The sequence below is a fragment of the Plectrocnemia conspersa genome, unplaced genomic scaffold (genome assembly GCF_051122295.1).
Source record: "Plectrocnemia conspersa isolate PC_06_02 unplaced genomic scaffold, ASM5112229v1 ptg000014l, whole genome shotgun sequence".
NCBI classification, from domain to species: Eukaryota; Metazoa; Arthropoda; class Insecta; order Trichoptera; family Polycentropodidae; genus Plectrocnemia; species Plectrocnemia conspersa.
This window is the reverse complement of record NW_028277178.1, coordinates 31,310,147-31,329,574: the sequence shown is the minus strand read 5'-3', so window position 1 is coordinate 31,329,574 and position 19,428 is coordinate 31,310,147.

Here is a 19,428-nt window from a genome sequence, read left to right as displayed (position 1 = left end):
TACTAATAATAATAATAGTTAATATTTAACAACAAAAATTACACATGGAAATAAAAACGTTTTAAAACAGAAATTGTAAAATAAAAAAAAAACTTTTTTTATTATACTTCCATGTGATTTATGTCAGATATAATGAAATTTAATAATACGATAACTGCCGTAGCAATATGATATATATATATTAGCTAATCATAGCAATATGAGATATATATTAGTAAGGTTTGTTGGTCAACCTTTTAGGTTACCCGCTTGCTTCAAAATAGCAGCTATTAAAAAATTAAAATAATATCACTTCAATAAAAAAATTAAAAAAAGGGAAGAAATAAAATCGGTAAAATTTAAAAATTATTACAAAATAATGGTATATATAAAAAAACACCGTCCGGGTTTAACTAGCTGCACAGTTAACTACAATATAATGTCATCCATACGACTATTTTAAATATAATGAAAAATAAATAACTGAATCGACAGATAAAAGATCTTATATTAAAAAAATACTCAATACTGCAATTATAAAAAATGGATATTTCATATATAATGTGCAATAGACAATGCGTCTATCAGCGTAAAAACCGCAATTGTTATTTACTCTTTGCATTAACGATCGTAAAAAGTTTCACTTCAAGGCGTGAATATATTTCGATGGTTGAATTATTAAGCAATGCAATTAGCTTACCAACATCCGCATCTGTGAACCGTCAGAGATGTCTCGAATCATGAATATTGAAGATGTAACATATCAAGGCGAAAAGATAAGTGATCACACATCATATGGCATCCAAGGCAAACCAAGGGAGACCCGCATCTACACGAGAGACATCAGCGGATCGTTCAGAAGACATCTATTTGACAGTCCTTTCTCCACTTCTCTGCTGCGGTTAATTGTACTTCATTGAATACACTGATTTTCGGGCGTCTATTTTATCTGAAATGCTAATATTAAAATATTATTAATATTAACTTTTTTTTTACAAAATTTTTAAACACTATATCTGTGCAGTCTTTGTCAGAAAGATTCACTTAAATACTCTTCAAGAATTTCATTTTTAACTAATAATGTGTAAAAAGACATGATTGCAGTGAAATAAACAAGTATAGGTACCACGAAAGATAAATTAAGATATAATATAATAAAATTAACAACATATAAAAAATAATATTTAGGTGATAAAAATCTTTCTAACCTGTAATAAAAAAATAGATATTACCTAAATATTTATTTAAAAGATTTATGTACATATATACGTTAAAGTATTAAAACAAGTTTATAACAAATTACCAAAAAAAATAATTAAATAATATTTTATGATTTATTGACACCATTTTTAAAAGTTTTAATCAGTATTTGCAGAAAAAAGATCGTAGTAAATTAAGGTGATATCAACGCATGGGCGTGCATAAAACCTAAATTGACATGTATTCATAACAGGATATATTTTTTACATAAAAATATTTTAACTGTACTGCATATATTTTGAATGATTAATGAACCATCATCCGCATTTTTATTAAATAATTATGAAAATAATGAAAGCCTCTATTTAATTTACCATTCATATAAATACAACTGGTCGTTATTCTCAATGCAAAATCATTAACGCATTAATATATGAAATATGTTTATTTACAGCGATTGTCGAGTATGACGTTTGAGTGACCACTTCCGTTCGAAACACAATGTAAATATTTTTAAACTAATTACAAATAAAAAAGATTTTGTGCTATAGAGGCGCGCATGGTAAGCACCACACTAGAGAGACGTCAGGATTAAACCTATTTATGTTCGTAACTTGGTATACTTAATCTGACAGCGGCATTAAACGCTTTTCACAACACCTCAGCGCAAAGACGTCGAGCAAATCATCAATCACGAGATTAGATAGAAATGTATAAATACAATCACGCACGGATATAACCCGATCCGTCGTTATTAATATCATAAATACTGTTGTTTAATTCATGTGTGATCCTATCTCCTATTCATATGATAACCGCGGCAATATGTTACACGAAGAATAATATTGACAGATAGCTACGCAGCGGAGACTCGAGAGTACCTATCGTTTTCTTACAATTCAGTATTCACCCATTCAACCATAATTTTTAACTTCAACTTTTGCTCAGGGCTGAGCCAATAATATAACATGTAATGAAATAAATCATGATTTTAAACATATTTAATCAACACAAAAACACTATTTAATAAATATAATTTGAGCTATTCTAATAGTTGATATTTTTAAGGTTTATTAGCATGAAATATCATCCATAAAAAATGTTTTTGGTGATGGAATTTTTATACACATATACCTCAAATAAATCAAATTTAATTAAAAATAATAAAAATAAACAAACAACCCTGTCTAACACACACACTAAACCGAGTGGATGTTTCAGCTTAAGCAACATATCCTCAGCTAGATCTTGATCAGAGATAGCGCTGTCAGCGGCACATAAGTCCAACTTGTTGTGTTTACCTCTTCAATTTCACTATCGAAACAAGTAGGCGCAGGATCGCATTTTATATTTTTTTAGCGTGCCAAGACACATTTTTAGATATTGCTTAAGGAAAGTGCAAGATTTGAGTCATGTAATTTCCTTGGAAAATCATAACATGCATACTTTGAGTGAAACGGTAAACAATGTAATAAAAGCCATCAACGCCAGGAAAACCGGTGCATATCTGGGTAATGATATCACCTTGCGTAAAATATAATTATCTATTTATTTAATTAAAAGCTTTTTAATAAAAATAAAATGCACACTCCTTTATCTTTAAACTTCATACGAAGCAAAATGTTGACTAGTTCACGTTTTAAAAACAATTTCCCAAAGTGATTTATAACGATTATGGTTATGTCTTTATTAAATGTTAATATCGGGATTATGCGATATTTGCATCAGAATGTATTCGACGATATGTAATCTATGGGTTATTGCCGTCGTTCAGATAAGATTATTATTTTTTTTATATATACATTTGGCTCGTATTGCCTTGGCATTTTTAGAATTTTGTATAGCACACACACCGACTTTTTGTACGTTTTCTGTACTTAATCGATTCTGTATCGAATTGGATGATCATTTTCACGTTTGTTTATAGGTCGAGTATTATAATGCTGAACTGTGATATAACCGTGGGAACAATATATTGAAACACGGTACCGTGCAATATTCAATAATGTAACGCGTGTTATGTCATAATTTTATTAAACGATTTATTTATAAATTATTCAATATCGGTGCTAATAAATTTTAAAGAGAATAAACTAGATAGATAATATAATTATTATTTAGTTCAGTATTAAATGTTTATTCGGCGTATAAAAAACATATCAAAATAAACCGTAAAGCAACTTGTATATTTTAAATGTATTTACACTTTAATTAAAAAACTAACACAAAATTTTTGTGTCAATCAAATTAAATAATAACATGCTCCTATAAAACAGAATTTATGCCTGGAAAAGACACTTGTTAATTCAGTGAAAATTTTCTTATAACATTTACACATAAAGCTTGGTATCATGAAAAATTTTGTGAAAGCGTTAGACAAAAATGACAATATTTTTCAATATTTAATAATAAAATTTCCAAAAACTTGTGCCACAAATACGCAAAATATTACAAGACAAGAGTTTAAAAACCACATTACTAATGGTAATTTATCTGCCTGAAAGTCATTCAGAGCTATAGTAAAAGGCTTTTTAGCAATTTATAAAGTCTAACTATGCAGATTTATTGAGACATTTAAGAATGTCACATAAAATTATTTTTTTCCATTCGCATCAGGGAGCAGTAAGCAAAGAATCAGGTGAGAGATACTATCAAGATATGGCTATTATAAAAAATAGTTTTCAAAGGAAATGGAATGCTTGTATGGTGGCAGATTACTGCTAGTTCATGACTGAGAAACTGACGAATTAGAAAATGAGAAGAAAAGCATTTTAACTCTGATTTCAACTGATGTTTATATTTATACACTTGTGATCATTTTTAATATAAACTAATATATATATTATTTACTACTTTTACTCCATATTATCACAACTTTCATTGAACCCTTAGACAAAAACATTCTAAGATCCATACACACAATAATTTGACTGTAACGCCAAAACTTGACGTGATACATCATGATCACTATAGAGACTATGATAAACTTAGTTCAAATCAGTCATCAAAATTCTAGTTGGAAAATCTTTGATGGCTAAAATGACTTATAATTAAAAAAAAAATAATTGAGCAACGAAAGTCCGAGAATTATTTATTATTTTATTTTATTAATTTATTTAGCTTAATAGCTAATCTTTACATCTAACAAATTTAGTAAACATATATAAAAATATATAAAAAATACATAACGGAAAGAAAAAATAAAAATATACAATAATAAAGACTTAATATTATAATTTATTTCTATATGTACGAAGGTGTTTTTTTATTCCATTTATGAAACCCGTTATATTTTTGCTGTTTCGGATTTCTCTTGGAAGACTATTATATAAATCAAAACCTCCGTACATAATTCCCCTAGCCGTACTCGTTTTCTTATACTTAATTATCTTTAAATTTTCTCTATTTCTAGTATTATATTTATGTACATCTTTATTTCTTATTAAATACTTATTAAAATATTCTGGTAACATATTTTCTAACTTATATATAAATACTAAAACATTCATACTCAATATTTCTTGAACATTCAACCATTCTAATCTATCAATCATACTTTTACAATTAGTTAATCTATTTTTATTTAAGATTACTCTCATTGCCCTATTTTGTAATTTTTGCAACATTTGTTTATCTAATTTATTTAAAATATTTAATAGTGTTGCACAATAATTAAAATGGGGCAATATTATACTATTGTAAATTATTTTTTTTGTATTTATACTTAATATATTTCTTAATCTAGATAATAAACCTATTTTTCTACTATTTTTTTTAATATGTAATTACAATGTTGTTTAAAATTTAATTTTGTATCAACAATTACTCCTAAATATTTTATATTATCCACTATTTCTATACTAGAGTTATTTATTACTATTTTGGTACTATTATCTAACACATTTTTATAATTAATAAACATACATTTAGTTTTATTCTCATTTAATTTAAGTACATTATTCTTTAACCATATTTCTAATATACTTAATTCATTATTTAAATTATTTACAATTTCTTTAATGTTATCACCTATGCAATACATTAATGTGTCATCCGCAAATAGATGAATTTTACATTTTTTCACGTTATTAACTATATCATTAATATACAAAACAAATAACAATGGTCCCAATTTAGACCCTTGTGGTACTCCATAAGACACTAATTTCTCTTCAAAATATACATTATTTATTTTAGGGACATTTTCTTGTCTAAGGACATTTTCAAAACAGTGTGTACTACGTTTATTTTTATTCCCGCTTCGTGAGATTTTTTCACCGTTTTAGTGAAAGACTAGATTATTAACAGTGGAACGGGTGGGACGAAACCCACGCTGATGGTCCACCAAAACTTGCCGAAAGAGATTGAAAACGTATGTAATGATCATTATTTATAATAATAATAGCAGGAGCTGACAACATTAAGACTGATCTATAGTTCTTTATGCACAATTATCAATTGTTTTTATACATAGAGGTGACTATTTTGCACTTTCAAAGATCATAAAATGTTCTGAGAGATAAAATAATCAGGCTCAGAAGAACCGTCTTCAACTTCTCAAATCCATTTTAAAATCTGAGAACTTGGTTTCTTTGATGATAAATACTTGGTTAACAATTTGAAAGATCATACGGAGAAAAATAATGGGATCAATATGAATGATAAAAGCAAACCTTTGTATGTACTAGAGAAGTAGTTACTCCTAAATATGATATTATATTTATTTTTTATTGATTCACCATACAAAGAATTAAAATTTAAAATTACAGCGTCAAGCTATGTAGTAGTTTAATTGAAACGATTTTTACCATCACCGTCGATGTTTATTAATATCACGTGCAAACATTATAACATGGTGGCTAAACGAGTGGCACGGTTGACAGCATAAATTATGGCATTATCGGAGTTCAAGTTCAAGCGCAACACTCGAAAGGCCACGAGAATAGGAAGTGGCACTAGGTGCATACCTTCCCATCCGTTCACAATGAAGAGGCCTCTGAAGCTGACCGCGGTCCACGATGGCCGCTGGGGAATGTGACGAGATGTACCGTCCGAGAATGCATAAGGTACTTACACCCATTTCGTGGGAGATGGGAGATGGGTGTCGGCTGATTTATCTGCACACCGACCCGAGACGATCTGCCACGCTGATTAATTTATAAACCCGGCTGCGACGCGGGTTGGTGGTAGGTAATCCGCGAGAAATATGATTTCGTGTCTTTTATGAATGGCTCGTGTCTCAAGAGGGCGTGGGCGAGCGCTCCAACAGTTAATGTCCTTCAAACTCGATCGGTTCTTTAATCAATCGATCAGCGACATGCATGTTTTAAATATCTAAAAACATGACTAAGATGATGTGTTTTACCAAAACTGGTTTGCGATTTGCTTTGTAGGTATTATACGCGATAATCTTTATACAGATTTGAGATAAGTTATTGAAAGCGAATGTCACTACTGTTTGGTTCAGAACATTTTGATTGTGCAGTCAATCAAATTTATACGGGATAAAGGGTGAATGGAATATATTACTTGTATAAAACGCATGGAGGCTGTTCCCATTACCGTTTGTTCGATTCAATATGGCCCTTTGGCTGGCATCATTAGAACACATATGCAAGAGATGACACTGACCAATGCCCGCATCTTGCAAAATGGCATTTTATCTGAACGCCATCAAATGCAACGACGATAATTCACGCGGTGAACGCAACGTCTCAGTGCCATAAGATATAATATATTATGTTATTTTTCACTTCCCACCTATGAACTATGTATTATTATATATAAATAGAACGAATAAGTGACGCACAATGAAAATATCGTCAGTTAATTTTAATAAATATTTTTTAATAATTTATCGCGATTAAAAATTAGAATACAGTAACTAAAATCTATGAATATTTGCTTCAAAGATGTTTTGTAATTATTTAATACAATAAATATATTTATATAAAATATTTTATTGATTAAAATTTTTAATTTTTTTTTAATTTCGATTTAATAAATTTAAATATGTATTCTCTTTTATTAAAAATAAATAAATAATAATTTTATTGCTTTGCAATTTTTTATCAATTATTTTTGTAACCGCTTGATTGCTGTCGCATATTACGTCAAATGGATAATCAACACTTGGCTGCATCCCATATATTGATTCATATATATAAAAAAAAAACAAGTTTGACTTTGCGATTATGAAATCTGCTTCTTCTGTGAAATTATGACACAGTCGATTTTTTGTTGAAAAGACAATTTCAACACATCGCTTCGATTTCCTTTTCAAGAGTGTTTCATCAAAAAAGAGCACTTTACGTGATCGTAAATAAGCGATGTTCACAAGTCAGAACTTTTTTTTTATTGCCCGGTAGCGGCGTGTTAAAAAGTCAGACGCGGATTCAGTGATTTAAGTTCACCCCATTGTTGAACCGGATTATTGACGGTGTGGGATTTTGAAAATACAACAGCACTAAAAGAAAACCGAGGAATAGGAGCGAGCCACTTAAATGTACGTATAAAAAATAACCAGAACACGAGTAGCTCGAACCTTATGCTACGATTTTATAATTGATCCCGATCATAAATTTTTTGGAAAATATTTTAATTGATGTAAAGTCCAACTGTACATGCTTGGATTTATTGATGCGGACCTCGCGGGGTCACCTCATTGGGTCAGCGTTATTTTTTCTCTATTTTATTCTCATATAAATAACATTGTGTAAAAGTCTTATTTATTGCTGAACCTGTCGTATGTGTGCGTGTAAGCTTTTTTTTATATTTATACTTATATTTATTTCACTACGAGCTTTTTTTAATTTTATTGACTACAACGCGCGTCCGCAAGACCAATGCGCTGATACTAATCAAATGTCATTTATATGAGAAAATATGATACTACTAAGAACTTTTATTTTCTAGTTCAATAATCGATGGATAATTTAATAAATTTTGTTATAGCGATGTACAAAATCTGATATGTAAAACATTCTAAATAATAGAAAATTTAATAGTAAATATTAAAATAATCTAATACATTAAAAAAATGCGGTTTAAATATTAAGAACGAAAATATCAAGATTTAATATTATTTTTTTAAACATTAAATCAGTACAAAGTTGATTGTATTATTACTGCTGCCGAAAATATAATTAGGTTCAAAAACTAGTATCATAATAAACTACGTTATTCCTATTGATTTATAAACAAAAAATAATAGCCATTAAGAACGTTAACAGGTGCATTATCTTAAAAAATATAAGTAATTTTTGAAATTTACGTAATTGTAAATCGAATTATTTATTGTTTTGTTTGTCGGCTATTAGTTGTTAAACAATGGCAGTTATAAATAATAAAGCAACACTAAAAGTCAGAATTGAGCTGTACGTCAAAGAAAAAAATACTACCTGTGTTGCTGTGATACACCAAAACCTAATTAGTATTTTAGGTCTTAGAAGTAAGTCAGTGTTTTTATATATATATATTATTAAGCATGTATAGTTAAGAGCAAACCAATATATATGTTATTCGAATATTCGGATTGCAGTCTTTAATAGAAATAATGTAATATCATGATCAAATGGTAAATAATTGCAATTTGCTTACCGTAATAATGTTGATATTAAAAGCGTTACCGTACTAGTTATTTTTGTTGCCATAGTAAAATCGATTTGTAGCAGTTCACTAATTATTGACAAATGAATCCATAACAAAAGCTATTTTAAAAGGGTATTAGAAACAGATATTTTTACTTTATTTTAAAACATTTTAAAGGATGATCGAACTCCACAGCAAAAAATATAAATATAGTTTTTTTAGATGTCTACCTTATAAAAAGGCAAGGATCGTATAATACGCTCCTTGATTAGTGAGATAATAAATTCCATAAATATATGTATAACATTTTCAATAAAGCCTCAAAAATGTTGTGATTTGTTTTGCGATTCGCACATTAATTGCGATTTGTAAATAAATATTTGATCTTTACTTTACTTTACTTTCAAACATACTTCCCAAATCTTATTGTCAAATATCACAAGATATTCACTGTACCATACTATATTTTAATATTATCATACAATAGAATCTTCTTCTGAAGTCTTTAATAAAAGTAAAGAGAATATTGTCTATTAAAATCCGTAATTCACGGGATTTCAAACTTCCACAGCCTTTGGTACTCTTTAGTTTATAATATTCTTCAAGGAACCCTAAATTTAAAATAGTGTTTTACAAATTTAGTAATCTACTCAAGTTCTATCTGAATATTTTTTTACTTATCACGAACAACCATTAGGTAGATTACCCATAGGAAAAAAACGTATAAAAATGGTAAAAAATCGCAGATTATTCTTTGACAAACACTAGTTTTAAAATACTAAATAAAACTTTATTTTTTATAAAACACGTTTTATAAAAAATAAAGACAAAATAATATTATGATCAGTATAAAAAAATCATTAATAACTAGCCCGGCCCTGTTTATTAACGCAAAGCTTATTAAATCTGGAGTAATTGTTGAGATTTGCAAACGAAATTTTTTTTGTCTCAGTATTTTTTTTTTCATTAACGCGAAACCCTTTTAATTTTTTTGTGAAACATACATTTTAGCTTTTTCCAATGGATAAGGGGGGGGGGAGAGGCACAAGTTAGATAGTCAGTGGTTTTTTTTTTATTAAGATTCATAGTATTGTATTAAATGACATGATTTTTTGGGCAAATTCAGAAGGGGAGGGGAAATAGCCTAATTCTAAGGACGTCCCTCTTTAGAATTTTCGTTAAAAGCAATAAAATCGTGCCGTCGCATAATAAGCGCTTTGTTATCTAGTGTTTCTATTAAGACTGTTCTTAATAGATTTTTTTAGAGTTAAATAAAGTACATCTAAACCAAATTTTTAACAGTAAAAGAGCGTTAAAACATTTATCACTTTTCAGAAGTTAAAAATCCACGTCAAAAGCAATAAAGCTGTCGCTATCGCAGTGGAACGCGTTGTTGAGCGTTCTCACTGCGACGGCGCCGACGCGATTTTATTGCCTTTTACATGATTTTTTTACTTCTGGGAAGTGATAATTGTTTTTGCGCCAAACTATGGACCAAAATTTGGTTTAAATACACTTTAACTAGAAGTCATAGTAATCATATTTTTAAAACATAATATCGAAGTGCAGACAAACTATAGAGCAATATGTGAGATGCGACGTGCGTCTATACTTCTTTTTCCTCTTATTTTCCCCTGAGAGTTGAATTGACTTAGTTTGTATTTTGGACTTGATCTAATGAAAGTTCTAATGAAACTTTCATAAAATAAAGTCAAATTTTGTTTACTCGTGTAGGTTAGGTTTGGGTTTGAACAGTAAATGGACGTTTCGCAACTGGCAAATTGCGTTTCATGGATATTTGCAGCATTTAAAGTTGAGATAATTAATTATCAGTTAAATTCAATTTCCACTAGTAAAAATATATATCTACCAGTTAAAACTAATTTCACTGAAAAATACAATTTCACTGTAACATTTGTACATCGCATGTAAATAAATAATGATCGAGACTGAATTATTCAGATTTCTTTGAGGAATAACCTGAATTTTTTTGGGTCTAGAATCGGGGACAGCATTTAAGCTTTTTCTAGAGAGGAAATGCAAAAGTTGATCAGTCATTATTATTCTGACGTTAATAAAATTCAAAGTATTTCATTAAATGACATGCATTTTTCTGGGCAAATTCAATTGAGGGGGGAACAAATTCACCACTTGCCCTCTATAAATTACATTCTTGGGTTAAGAACTATGCCTCAATTAAATATTAAATTTTTACAACTAACGTAAAAACTAGATCATTTTAAACAATATTTCTAGAATTGTTTTTAATAAAAATGTGATTTAAGAAATAAAACAGTAAGAACAAATTAGAATTTGACATGATTTAATAGGTTTTAAATATAATTTATTAGTAAATAAAGAATGATTGATATTGTAGGGGAATATTTATTTTCTATGGCCAAAAACTAGGCGGCACTCTTGTAACACTGTCGCGAAAGCGGGAAGACGACGACCGGTGGTGTCTCGTCCGCTAATTATTTGCATTATTTACCGCTTTCACCGCGGATGCCTTCTATAGAAGTCATAGAAAAATTCGCTAGTACTCATTGGGTACCTAAAGATGCCATAATCATTTGATCTTAATAATGTGATAAGTAATCGCTTCGCGCTGCTCTCTTCTGTAGTGTAAAGTCCGAATCACTCACGCATATTTAATGAAATGCAATTTATGCGCCATAAAGGTGTTTTTATTATCACCGAATCCAGCCCGTAAATGCAAAATAGGAACTATAAAAAAAAATACGTCAGTTGCATTGAGCTAAAATAGGTTATACAGAGTTTAAAACAAGTCAATTATCAAAGCAACGGATTTTACATTATGTTATACAAAAATAGATAACGTTTTGGTCTAGTGCTCATCGCTAAATAATCAGGCGATCCTATTAATATTGGTGAAATTTTTATGTCTTCTCCACATAAAATGAAAAACAGTAAAAAGTCGCTAATGTACCAATAAAATAAAGATTACTTAATCGCTTTTCTTTTCAAAAAAAATCTTTAACCAACAAGATAGACCAGTAGTAGGTTTATGCTGGTGACTAATATTTAAAATATCATGGTTTAAATCATGTATATAGGGAGCAAATATTTAGTGAATAATCGTTATACTTTAGTTTTATAGATTTTTCTTATTTCACGGTTGAATAATGTAAAAAAATCAAATTATAGCGTTCATATTGAAATTCATTGATTGTATGTTAGAATACCAGTTTATATTAAATATAATATAATATAATATGTGTCACTTATTCACATATTGATTTCAGTCTGATGTGTTGCTACTCACGTAGTTGTTAATTGTGTTTACCCCGTTATATCGCCAGTCAAATTGGAACGGAAGACTTACAATAAATAAATCATACTTCTCCAACTAGTAAACTATTTAGTATTTTTGAAGCACGTTTGCACGAGAATATAATATATAATTAGTTGTATTATTATTTAAATTTTATTCATATAAATTACGTAACACAGAAAACTCGTTTAGCATGAATCATCCAAACAATAGCATCTTCATTAATTATGAACGATATTCATTCGAAGAGGCAGTCAGTGGTCGGTGCGTATGACAGTGGTAAATTTATGCGTCGGTTTGCCTTGTACATGGCAAGTAAAAGCAGTGAACCTGCTCATCACTCTCAATTTGGCCTGCGATTTTTCAATCGGACCTGCTTGAATAGAAGCGATCACGTTTCCGTAGATAGACTCGTTGTCGGGCTGCTCCACATAGCTATTTTAATTTATTTGCGCTCGGCCGCGATATATTTGTACGCATTTATTCATAGGCCAGCCAGTGTGGTCTTGATAAGGAATTTATAACTTAATGCTGACAGGAATCTATTCAGTTCAAAATTTGCCCACTCTGCTCTGTTGTCGCCTTTAGGAGAAGTTATGAAATTAAAAAAGGCAACTATCGCTTTAGTTCATCGATGTGATCAACGATTACAAAGTTGCGTAATGAGTTTGATAATATATTTTATTACGAGTGATTGAGGATAAATAATGATATAACTTGCTGCTTGATGCATCCATTAGAGCTATATCAGATAAAAGTTTTATAGTCATTTTATTTATTATATCAACTTTTTTATATTTACGTTATTGCTGTTGGACTGCATTATATTTTAATACTTTTTTTCACAAACTATGTATGACTTAATTTATATAATTAAACATTTTTTTTTACAAAATCCATTAATTTAAATAGACCAATAATTTGCAACTTGACTGCCAGAGGTGACACGCATGTGATATAAATTTATATACTAAAAAATCTTAATAATGTGCCAAGGAATAATTTTGTTTTACCTAAAAGCAAGTTACTTTTCTTAAAAATATTTGATAGAATGGAACCTGCAGTGTCGGTATTCAGATGTCCAGCAATGGCCCTTATCGTTAAATTATCTATGTATATATTTAATATTTTTTTTATTATCACAATGTGTTGCAGTAATAAAAAAAACAATTAGGATAATTGCGTCTCATTAGGAACCCACTACATATACCCTAAATCGTTATGTTTGGGCATATATAGTATTTTTGCGATAGGGAAAGCGTTTAGGCTCTATCCTATATTAACCGCTAAACCAATACGATGATTCTTAATTTGGTGATTTCTCGGATCACTTGTAATTTAGGTACATGCTAAAATAGATATCACCGACTTTGTCAGCACAGTTGGTTTTTATGTGCTCCAGTGTTTCGGGTTTATCTGCGTAGACACGATTAGTGTAACCCTCCCAAAAAAATACAATGGTATCGATAACATGATCGTGACGGCTACTTGACGTCACCAAAACATAAAATATTGCGATCTAGGAACTATTTACGCAAAATATCCAACGTTCCCGTTCCTAGATTGCAATATTTTACGACGGAACAACGATTTTGTGGCAAAAATGATCAATTACATGCGCCTATATCGCTCACCGTTGACTGTTTCAGTCCGATCTTCATCGTTTTGAAAAAAATAATTCCCAATGACGCCGCCTGACCACAATGCGCACCAAACATGCCCATTTTTGGGCATGTAATTTTTTCTCGTGAATCACATGAAAATGTACTTGCCTCATATGCAAAAATTTTGCTTATTAACATACAAAGAGAAGTGAAAATGTGCCTTATCAAAGAAAAACATTATCTTTGAAAAAGCAGTATCAACTTTCTGCTACTCTAACACCCAATCTTCATGAATTATTTGCGGTCTATGATCTCTAAGCTTTAATTTTATAGAAGGTGCAAGTCCAGATGCAAAATTTGCAAATGGAGACGATAAATGAAAGCCCATTTACATAGAGAATCTAAAATAATCTGTAGAGAGAAAAAGTACGCAACAGATTGAATGCATTTATACATTTTTAAATCATCTGCATTGAGAAAAAAAATATATTTATGTCATTAGTAAATAATTTAAAGAGAAATAGGCCTAGGTAGGACCCTTGAGGAACCACCGAAGGGATGAAACACTCATTTGACAAATACTCGCCATATGTATAGAGAATAGTCGAGTTAAATCATCTAAGTAAATGAGGTCTGACCATTTCTTAATAATAATCCATGATAAATCTTGTCAATGGTCTTTTAAGAATTCTTTCATTGAGAGATTTTGTCACCGTTTTGGTGAAAGATAAAAGGTTAATAACAGTAGAATAGGTGGGACGAAACCCATGGCGTTGGTCCAACAAAACTTCCCGAAAGTGACTGAAAACATATCTATGAATAATTATTTCAAACAATTTAGAAGCAAATGACAATAATGCGATTGGTTTATAATTTTTATGCACAATTTGTTACCCTTTTTATGAATAAGAGTAACTTTTGCCATTTCCAAAGATTAAAAAATCATGATGTCTTGAGAATCAGACCAAAAATACGTTTAAGAAGAGCAGTTAGACTGGCTTCGCAACCCTTAAAAATTAGTTTAATCTTGTTTGATATTTGATGTGATCTTGTGATGATAATGAACGATTTGCTGACGTTTCTAATGCTGTGACTCCAAGGGGTAGATTCTCTGGAGCATCATTTTTCGTCAGCCTGCGCGTCTGTAAACAAGGGTCACATATTTTATATTGCTTGTTTGTGACAAGATGTTGACAACGCAATTGCATCGCTTCTTGGACACACCTACGAAATATATTTACGCTTTACTTAAGGCGATCGTTAATAAAGGGGTAAAAATACCACTTGTGATTGCGGAGGGTAAAACGCATTGTCTATTGCGCATCTTTTTTCCACAAAGGGTAGATTTTCTGGTACTTATGGGTGACAATTACTAACGAAATTGCTTTTTCTCTCTTGCTTCTCGGTCTTTTTTCAATAAATTATCAGGCTTTACTTTGAAGACGAGCTAGTATTTTATTTAATTTGTTTAAAATGGTCATTAAAATAAGTTCTAAGCTAATTATGCTAGTGGTTGGAATCCCCACATTATAATTATTATTCATAAAAAATAAATCTTATAAGGAAAAACTAAAATATAGTATTTATGTGTAATTAAAAATAATAAATTTTATTATCCTGCAAAGAATTATTAATTTTTAATTTATGAGTTTGTTGAAACAAAGTGTTTTTTAGTTTACCGATAAATCGCATTGACAACGAACACTGTTCAATTTAAATTCTACCACTTTCTGAACAATGATGTAAACAACCGTTTAACTTTTTGTTGCCGATGCTTATATACAATGGTGATTTTAGTGTAATTTCGCCATAAGAGAAAATTTCTCACACGAATAGTGCGTTTTTGTCGCCGATGCTTAATTGTGCGGAATCACCTAGATTCCCACAGACGGTCGCCATATCAGTTGCCGTTCGCACTTGTCCGCCACATTAAATGCGTTTAATGCGTTTCGCTCTATAAATGTCACTCGGTGTGTGTTCCTGCCATTAAGGCTTAGAGTAAAAAGAGGAAGGAAAGCTGCAAAAAACGAACAAAACAAAGTCGAAACAGCCACCGCGTTCGGTGCTTTAAGTGCAAATGCACCGACGGTAATGACGACACTATCTTTTATTCAACGACGCCGGCGAAGCTGTTGCAAAAAGTGTAACAAATTATTATTGTGGATTTAGAATTGCGAGCGGAATTTGATATGAATCCGTCGTACGCAACACGGTGACCATACTTTATGAGATTTGCGGGCGGCTGGACCACATTTTTCCGGTTTGCATTTTTTTCTGCGGCGCGCACTTGTCAACGATCATAAAACGCTACATTAAAGATGCTAATGCTGGTTCTTTGTAATATATCTTGCCATTGCACGCGGACTTTTTTATTTGGATTTATATACTTTTTTCTTCTTGATTTATATCGTCATATCCAAAGAGCACCGATGACTTGATCGGGCTTTGTATGATAGCTGAAAGTGATATCTAATGCCTGTGATTATTGTTTTACGACTAACGGGTTCTGCAACGACCTATAGTGTAAATAATTAACATGTTAAAGATATCTATATATCGATCTAGCTAAAATCTCGGTTTATTTAAACTTAAAAAAAAATGGAATTTTGCCCTAAATATTATTATATAATAATAAGTTTTCAAAGGGTTTTTTAAGTTTATATTTTGTGAAAAATTACTTTATCTTTTTCTCAAATTTAAGCCATTTTTGAGATAAAATAATGAGTCGCATATTACATAAAGCGTTTGGAAGTTGTGATACCAGTATGTGTAAAAGTGGATAGAAAGAAATTACAAGAACTCATCAAATCATTAAGTCTATTGGGTAAAATATAGTATAAATTATTATATGAATTAAATGTACTAATGTTGGCCCATGTTATCTAAAACCTTTTGAAGTTTAATCCACTGCGTTCCGATTTATTTCATCACAAAACTGAAGCTTTTTACATATTATTTATATATCACTTATTTAAGGTATATCCTGCACTCGTTGATAAGTGTTAATGTTTTTATAATTTCCACATGTTAAATCATGATCAAAATATGACCTAATTTATCAAGACATGTTTGTCGTTTAACATACTTTTATGGATTCACCATCTGTTAAAATGGCAAAAGCAAGGAAGAGTGCAGTAGTACCAATTCTCAGTAAAGCAACGAAAATAATATAAAATGCTTTTATTTTTAATAATGAAGAAATTATATTCCTCTTTTCCTGAAACAAAAAATAAAACGATAAGTACACCAAAACCTGCTGGTGGCCGCACTTGAATGCCCCTGAAACGTACGTACGACAAAACAAGTACATCTGAATTGATGATTTATTGGTTCACATTCCTGTCGCGAACTGGACCGCTTTTTCACTAAAAGCGCCGTACTGTATCGTTTCTCAATATGGTAAACATGAGGAGCATTTGTAATTTATAAATATAATATATAATAATATTACATTAATATATCTAATTTATATTATATTTATTTAGTAAATCAGTCACTCTTACGACATTTTTTTTATAAAAAATAAATAATACATTTATGACTGTTATTATTATATAATAATTGATTCTGATATGACCCTCGGTAATCATATCGTATTGCCCAGTTCGACATATAAACACATACATTCTATATTTTTTTTAAATAGTAACGCGTAAATGGTGATAACTGCTTAATAACTAGCATTCTAATCAACTTATCTCGATATGAAATATATAACTCCAGTCCACCCTATGTGGTTACACATTCCGTTCGATATGGAGAATGAAGCAATAATTTATATCGAACCGAAAAGGGGCGAGCGACTTTTTTCATCTTAGCAATTTTTCAATCAGCAATCTGCAATCAGAGAATTCATTACTTTTTAACGTTATCAACCGGCAATTAATTCACATGATAAATTAATCGAATAGCACACGAGTGTCGCTAGTTCATAAAAAGACAAATTATGACGTGTTGCCGTGTTAATTGTTTGACTTATTGGTTGCTATTAATTAATGCTCGATCCACTCGTTTTTTCTAGAATAATTATTTACAATTGCTTGCGTCTTGATTATGGTTAAACGCCAAGGCGATTTATTAAATTAGCCGCTAGTTGCAATTATAAAATTGGTCTCGTATCTAATGGCGTTGTCGTGTACTTGCACTAGTGGGTGTGTTAGTAACTACGTAAGTGGCTCAAAGGTTAAAAGTACATCCCTGTGCAAGACTAATTGAAATATTATAAAGCTTCGACCTGTAATTACGGGGCATTAAGTGCGGGCCTGTTGTTGTGAAGAGTTATCAGCTCGGCTCCGTTTTGTAATGATTTAGTTAATCGACGCTACCACCCCGTACAAATCGATTATCTCGGACACGAATATGAAAGATCGAGGTGTTTGATGACCTAAAAAATAATAATTAAATCGGTAATGTGCACGTTAATTACCGAAAATTGTTCATATAATTGCAATTTTTATACGAAGAGAATGCATCTATATATATTCTTCTTATTAAAAAAAATTATTTACCTCTAAATTAATAATATTTTTTTTTACGATCATTCTCATATTCCACCTAAAAACAGGTAGCTTTAATTATTTTAAGGATGACGTTTTATTATTTCTTGAAAGGTATATAGATATTATAAATATTCAATATAAAGCTTATCAATTCCAGTTTACTTAAATCAATATATAACGTTATAGTATTTTAAGCACATACTATAATTATAAACTGGTTTAGTAAAACATTCATTAGACAATAAAACAAAACACAAATTTAATACATAAAGCAATTAAAAGTGGTAGAAATTACTTAGAAGTAAAGTTTATGTATATGTTACAGTAAATGCGTACTATTTAGTGAAATTATATTTTCACTAAAAAAAATATTATTTCAGTGAACTAATATCGAAATACATATAGTAGTGAATATATATACATATATATATAGACAAACATTAATATAATTTAACTGCTAGTGAAATAATATGCTTTTCTAAAATGTTTATGAAACTCAATTTGACAGTTTCAAAACGTCAATTTGCTGTTAAAATCTAAACCTAACTTAAACGAATTAACACAATAAAAGTTCAGATGCCATAGTTAGTCTTAAAAGTTTCAGTTCAAGTTGGAATTGTTTTTTTTTATGATTTTAATAATTTATTTTGCTAATATAGCTAATTGTTTTACACTAAACAAATTTCAAATAAATCAAAACATATAAATAAAACAGAATATAAAAAAGACTTTAATATTAAAATTAATTTTTTAATGCACCAATGTGTTTTTTTAATTCATTGAGAAAACCTATAATATATTAATATACAAATTTACATCTCCGTACATTATTCCCCTGGCCGTACTCGTTTTCTTATACCTTACTGCAGGGTTTCCCAAACTTTTTCAGCGACGGAACACTTGGCAAATCCGAAAATTTTGGCGGAACACTTAGCTTATTTTTTAGGTTGGGTAGTTCATAATAGTATAAGTAAAAATAAAAAATGTAATAAAATAAATATTAATTAATAAACATAAAAATACAAATAAATAAAATTCCTAATGACTCTGATTATTTTAGGTTCTTAAATCATTTTTTTATATCAGGCACAATATTGGTCAGTGGTATTATCATATCTGCTGTGGCGTCAAGTATATTTCTGTATTTTGTTTTTGTTGCAATACATTTAGAAAATCTTACTTCGCTTAAATACGTCATGGAAAACGGAAGTAAACAAACCAGAGCTCGTTTTGACACATTGGGATACTCTTCAGTCAGACT